Consider the following 7,090-nt stretch of genomic DNA (forward strand, 5'->3'; position numbering starts at 1 on the left):
TACTTGGCCTATTTCAATGATTTGACATCATTTGTAGTGTAATTTCAGTCCATGTTTCATGGTCATGCACATGCATTTATCTCTCTTTAAATGCGTTTGAGAGTTGTGCTTGTATGCCTCATTTATGGACCATTGCATGAGCTTCATCTTTGTGCATTCCGAGCCACCATCCCAACACATTTGGCCACTGATTTTGGCATGCTTGAGAGCTACCCATGTTAGTGTAAGTCCATCTCACCATGTTGTTGCATGCTTGTTTCATTTTGCATGTTGTTGCATGTTATACATGTCCACATGTCTAGGTTGTATGCCTATTGCATATTGCATGTTAACATGGCCATCTTGCATTAAATTTGTTGCACACTTGAGTTATTTGCATGCTTGCTTGCCTAGGTTGCATTGCATTGTGTGTGCATCTCTTGCCTCTTGATCAATCATGATAAAGGTTGGGGCCCTTTATGTGTTTTGTGCATTTCATTTCATATTGAGTTGCACACTTGGCTTCTTTGGCCATCGTGCATTGAAATGCGTGATTGATGGTCCGAGGGTCAAAAATCATACTCCTTTAAGTCTTAAACATGATAAGGAGGGTGGTTGTTCAAACATTGCTTTGAAAATGCATTGTCATGCTCTGTTTTCCTTCTACTGCACCAAAACAGGATTCTGCAGGAAGAGATGGCCGGTCGGCCATCTTCAGTGCCGGCCGACTATGCGTTGTTGGCCGAGAGCCTCACATATGGTCGATGACCAGTTTCCCATGGCCAGCGGCCTTGCCTTTTGGCCGGTGACCTTCCACAGTGCTCAGAAGGTGGTTCAGAAACATCCTGGAGACTTGTGTAGTTTTTAGAAGTGCAGAGCAATGTAAACAGAGGCAGCATGAGTATGGCGATGGATTTTCGAGCGAAACCGAACATGCATGCATTCATCCCTCTTCCCGAGGCCTCTTTACTGCTTTCTTAGCTTAATTAATTCATTTAATTAGTTAAGTGTTGTGTAATAATTAATTAGCTTGTTAGTTAGTTAATTTTTATTATTCTTTCGGTCCCTCCGAGAGAGGGCAAATTGTGTAATAAGCGTGCGTGTGTGTGATGCATGTCTTCCAACCCCACGTCTTTCTCCCTTTTATTTAACCGCTTACAATGGTTAGTTTTAGGGCACGTTTCAATTAGCATACTTATGATAGCATGTTTGCACACATTCATTCGTATTACATGCACTGGGCTCGGCACATCATGCTAACTGCATTGTATTTCAATTCCAATTTGAATACATGTATCAAGTTGCATTTCACATGACATCTTAGAATGGCCAAGCCTATTTCTAGTTGCATTTTGCATGTGTTGCATTAGCCATCTTAACATGAACCATGATCATGCATTTGATTACTAACTAGTTTTTGTTTTGGCTTAGAGTACTAGATAAGCATTTATGCTTTAGCATCCTTGCATGTGTGTGAGTGTTGCCATGACAGCATGCTTTCCATGAGGCTAATTGCTTAGGTGATATAACTGCCTGAATGCCTGTGGGTGAAGGTTGGATTGCTTGAATTGGGATAATTCATTGAAATCCGTGTTTTAGCCTACTTACGAGTAGCAAACTTCAAATCATTTTCCAAACAAACGGATATGCGATGCTTTGTTCCAAATTAGGCGATCTAGTCTATACTTGTTTTGCTGTGCGCATCACATAGTAATTCTAGCTAATTAATCGAAATAAGAACGCATGTGTTTTCAAAAACGAGATATCATGTTTAGTAGTGGTCGATCTTTGATCGGGCGAGCGGGGGTGCTCATAGCTGACCTTCCCCAATCGTACCCAAGTTCCCGAGCCGAGGCAACTTTGGTGATGACGGACATGTGGCCTTAGGCAATGAGTCAAGGTTTCATAAATTTCCCAAAAATAAAACATTTAGGTGGCAACTCTGTATCTAGCAAAGCAGTCCATATTTGGCACTTCTTTCTAAAAATCTATTTTTCAAAACGATTTGCCGAATTTGGACTTTTTGGTGATTTATCAATCTCACATCGCACATTGTGAGATCAGATTAAGAACCGTGACAATTTGAGTCCGAACTGTAGTGAGCCCAAATGAACAAAACGGGATTCTCTCCCGGGACGTTCGGGGACGTCTACAGTTAGTATGATGCGCCGAGCCCGGTGCATGCAATACAGATGAATGAATGCAAACATGCGAGCATAAGGATTCTAATTGAAACATGCCCTAGAAATAACCATCGTAAGCGGTTAAGTAAAAGGGAGAAAGACGTGGGGTTGGAAGACATTCACACACTCACGCACACTTATTACAAAACTCGCCCTCTCGACGGAGGGTCCGAATAAATAACACAAATTGACTAATTAACTAACTAACTAGCTAATTAATTATTACACAACACTTAACTAATTAAACAAATTAATTAAGCTACAAAAGTAGTAAAGAGGCCTCGGGAAGAGGGACAAATGCACGCATGCTCGGCTCCGCTCGAAAATCCGCTGTCATGCCACATGTTGCCTCTGTTTGCACAGTTTTGCACCTCTGAAAACTGTGGAAAGTCCTGTGGTGCTCTAGAACCACTTCATGCACATGCTGAGAGTCCATCGGCCAAATGGTGAAGCCATCGGCCAAAGGGAAGGTGTCATCGACCATTTGTGAGGTCATCGGCCAAACACTTTTAGCCGATCGGCACACCAGATAGCCGATCGGCCATCTTTTCCTGCAAAATGATGTTTTGCTGCAGCAGAGGACAAACAAAGGTATGGCAATACATTTTCAAGACAATGTTTGCAACTACACCCCTTATCATGTTTACGGCTCAAAGGTGTGTAGTTCTCCAGCCTCAGGCCACCAGTCACGCATTCCAATGCATGATGGCCAAAGGAGCCAAGTGTGCAATTCAATGTGAATGAAATGCACAAAACACATAAGGGGCCTAAACCTCTATCATGCTTGATCAAGAGGCAAGGCATGCACACACAATGCAATGCGACAAGCATGCAAACTGCTATACAATGCAACATGATTGACTTGAAACTAATGGCATGCCAACTCAATGCAATGCAACTTAAGCATGCAAGCAAAGCTAATGCAACATGAGTATGCCAACAACAATGTCATGCAACCTAAACATGCAGAGACAAGCAATATTAAGCCAATGTAATGCATGCATGATTAACTTAACAAAGCAACACAAGCATGCAAATATGAGGTCATATAACAAGCATGCAACAACATGCAATGCAATATGCATGAAACAACATGCAAACCACATACTCAATGGACTTAAACTAAAAATGGACAGACCTCAGCCATGCCCAAATCAGTGGCCATTATAAGGAAATGATGACATGAAATGCAAGGCAAGCATGCATGCCAATTGGCCTATCCCGTAGGCATAAGGACACAACTCTCAAAACATGAGCAAGGAGTGACAAACATGAGAATATGGAAATGAAGTAAGCTCTAAAATCTCATATGAATCGATGCCAAATCAACCAAACAATGCAAGCATAGCATGTTAGGATGTTCAAAGCTTAAGGCTAGCCATAGAGCTTGTACTAAGGCCACATGAATCAAACCCCGAAGGGCCAAGGACAACCAAAACAGCCCTAGATCATGCCAAAATGAGTCTAAAACATACATGGACTAAAGCTAAAACAAGCCAACATGAAGGGCATAAGACAAGATGCATGTAAGGCCAATAAGGAGGGTTACACTACACCTACCAAGACCAAGCATGGCATGACTTAACCAACAAAAATCACAGTTATGGCACGTCAAACTAACACCAAAAATGGGCTAATACCAAGTCAACACATGCTAGAATAATAAGCTCATTCATTAGACATGCAAGACTAGTAAAGAGGGCTTACACTACAAGTGTAAGAAGCAAATGAGGAATGCTCTAACCAAGTAAAAATAGAGCTATATCATGGCAAAATAGGACCAAATACACACTAAAATGGTGACCCAAAAGCCTAGGCAAGATGGCATACACATATGCTCATTTTTAAGACATAAAGCATGAACCCTACGAAGCATTGAAGGAGTGAAACATGTGAGTGCATGGAAATGAAACATGCTCTAAAATATCATTCCAAATGATGCTAAATCATGCAAATAGCCCAAGCAATGCATGCTAGTGGCTTGGAAACTCAAGGCTAGTGAGCTAAAATGCACTATGGCTATACAAAGTAATGCATGCACGACCAAAATAACATAAATCAGACCTAGAACATGCTAAAACATGACCAAAATCTTCTCAAAGTCAAGCCAAAATCATGCTAGAATGATAGTCAAAAGCATGATGCATGTTAGGCTAGTGTGCAAATTTACACTACAAGTGTATGGAGCATGCAAGCAACAACCAAACCAGCCTAAAACAGAGTTAGAGAAGCGCCAAAAAGTCACAAAACATGCTTGAAAAGAGCTAACATAAGCCACAAAAATATGTTACTTTATAGAGCTAACAAAGCATGGCATGCAGAGACAAGGAGGGGAGGCTATCCCCTCCCATTTCGGACCTCAAAACAATCTTTTTACCACTGAAAATCCTCTGGATTTTAGTGGTTCTAAGGCCACAAAAATTTGTTTTGAAAGGCCTTAGAAGATGGCTCAAAAGCTATACAAGCTAACGAACAAAAGGGAGAGACAACCCCCTAACACAAAATAGGCCTAAACCACCATTTTTAGGACTGAAAAATAGAGTTTTATTTAGTTCAAAACCAAGCAAAAAACAGTCTACAAGGGTGGCAAAACAAGCATGCAAGAATGGCCAAGATAGTGTAAAAAAATGAGCTTAAAGGAGAGAGATGCTTACCCTTGAAGCACAGCTGCAAAACAACCACTTTTCTGAGCCAGACAACCTTCAATCAGCCCAAAAATGGGTTCCAAGGGACCCCAAGCCAATGGTGATCAACTTTGATGAAGAATGCCTAGGCAAACTAGTTGTATTTCTCTACTTCTATGCACTTATATGCACCAAAGGGGAAAAGAGAGAGCAAACTAGAGAGAGAGGCAGAGATTTAGGTCTGAAATTTCTAGAGAGAGAGGACTTTTTAGTGTGAGAAGTTCTCAAAATTGCCCTAAGCCTTCAATATGTTCTAACCCTTGAAAATGAGATATAAGCTTCATTATATAGCAATCCAAGAGCTTTTGGTCGAAATATCTCAAATGGAAATATCTGATGCAGTGTATAACAGCTAGAGGATAAATATCTGTCAATTCTGGGCTTTCTGGACACTTCTGGACGACCGGCCAACTTTAGTGCCGACCGGACACCATTTGTGGCCGATAAGGTTCACCTTTGGCCGACTTATAGATGCTGAGGTCAAATTGTGGCCGGTGGACTTCCATAGAGGCCGATGGAAAAATCAATGCTAGTCCCTGACTTGAAGAAAGCCTAATTCCTTCATCTGGATTCCTTTTCCGATCATTCTTGAGCCTAAACTGTAGCCCCGGAAGTCTTCTTTCCAAATTTGGAAGCCTCGTGTCAAAATTTCATGTGTGCTAAGAGATATCCCTCTTTTAGTGAAGGCTGCTCTGTTTCGGTCCAACCGGAATTATGCCCAACTTCAGGCAATCTTATCTCCCCCATCCGGACTCGGCTTTAGGAGATTCTTAAGTGAACAATGAAGCCCCAGAAATAAAATTTCCAACGGTGGTGGTCTCAGAGCTTAAATCCAAGTGCATAGATAGATAATCCTAATTTAGCGAGGACCGCTCGACTCTCTCTTAGCGATTCATGCCCAACTTCTTTCTCAACTAGGTTTCTTCTCTCCACTTCTCTTTTCGTCAACTCCAAACCCCCGAACAAGGTGTTTTGAAATATTTTTCAAAAATTTCATCTCTCTTTCATTCATTTCCACTTTGTCCTTGCTCGGTTTATCGAAAAGCGCAACATTTGACAAAATACGAACCACGGAACATCGTAGAAACTTCTTTTCAAAAATATTTTGAAAGAGAGGGTTTTAAGGTCTAAAAACCATCCAAATAGCTTTGGTCCAAAATGTGGTGTGAGGTTAGGACTTGACTCTCCTCTTGCCGAAGAAATCGACCCTTTACATAGCATAGCCTGCATCACTAAGTAAGCCATTAGTAACGCCCAAGTCTTAAGGACGGTCAAAAATGGAGTGTCTACGGCTTCTAAATTTTTTCTGGTTAAAGTCTTAACTCCTATCACAACTAATCCTAAGTGGTTCATTTTGAGATGTTCATGTTTAGCATATTTATAACTTTCTCTATTTATTAAATTTAGCTCTTTTTTCTCATCTGCTTGAGTTACACTAATCATTTGTTCACCATAGTGTTTAAATAAATATTGTTTTTTATGAATTTTTCCTAGCTTATATACATACTTAGCTGGAATTAACTGTAATTTTTCCTTTTAAAATTTTTCTAGTTGCTGTTCTACATCTATAAATTCTTCTACTTTAACATCTTCATCCTCATTACGTTTTTTACTGCTACTTCCTTTTACTAACTGTTCAAACATTCTTATTTTCTATATGTTCTACAAATAGGTTTCTTTGGTAATTTAAGCTTTTCAAAATATTTAGCTATATCTTCTTCGTTTATTCGAGACTGGGCTTTACTTGCTTGTCCTTCTACTCCTTTTTGTATTTGAACTACTAGTCTTTCTAACGAAGCTAAACGATTTTCTAAATTGTGTAGCTGTTCTAATAATTCTTCAACTTTTTCACACAACCAGATAAGAAATAAGATTTATGTATTATTTTGTCTTACAAATATTTTATCTGACTGATTTATTCCTTGATAGCTACTAATTCCCTCTTAGTTATTATGAAAGTATTCCGCTTGTTTTAAAATGACTTGGTAATCTCTGTTAGCTATTTTTATCACTACTCATAAATTAAGATCTTATTAGTTGTTCTAAAATTTTTAATTTTTGTTTTAAATTATCTTGAATTTGGTTGATTTGTTCTATTTGTCTATCTATTTGGTTTATTTGATTATGAATTTTTTCAATTAGTTGCTTAAATTCTAACTCGATTTGCTTCGGACTACAAATATTTGTAGCTGAAATTAGAGTTTCTATTTCTAGCTTGGTGGGGAATTTTTCTAGATTTAAATC

The sequence above is a fragment of the Camellia sinensis genome, chromosome 5 (assembly GCF_055761805.1).
Source record: "Camellia sinensis isolate YWXY chromosome 5, ASM5576180v1, whole genome shotgun sequence".
Taxonomy (NCBI): domain Eukaryota; kingdom Viridiplantae; phylum Streptophyta; class Magnoliopsida; order Ericales; family Theaceae; genus Camellia; species Camellia sinensis.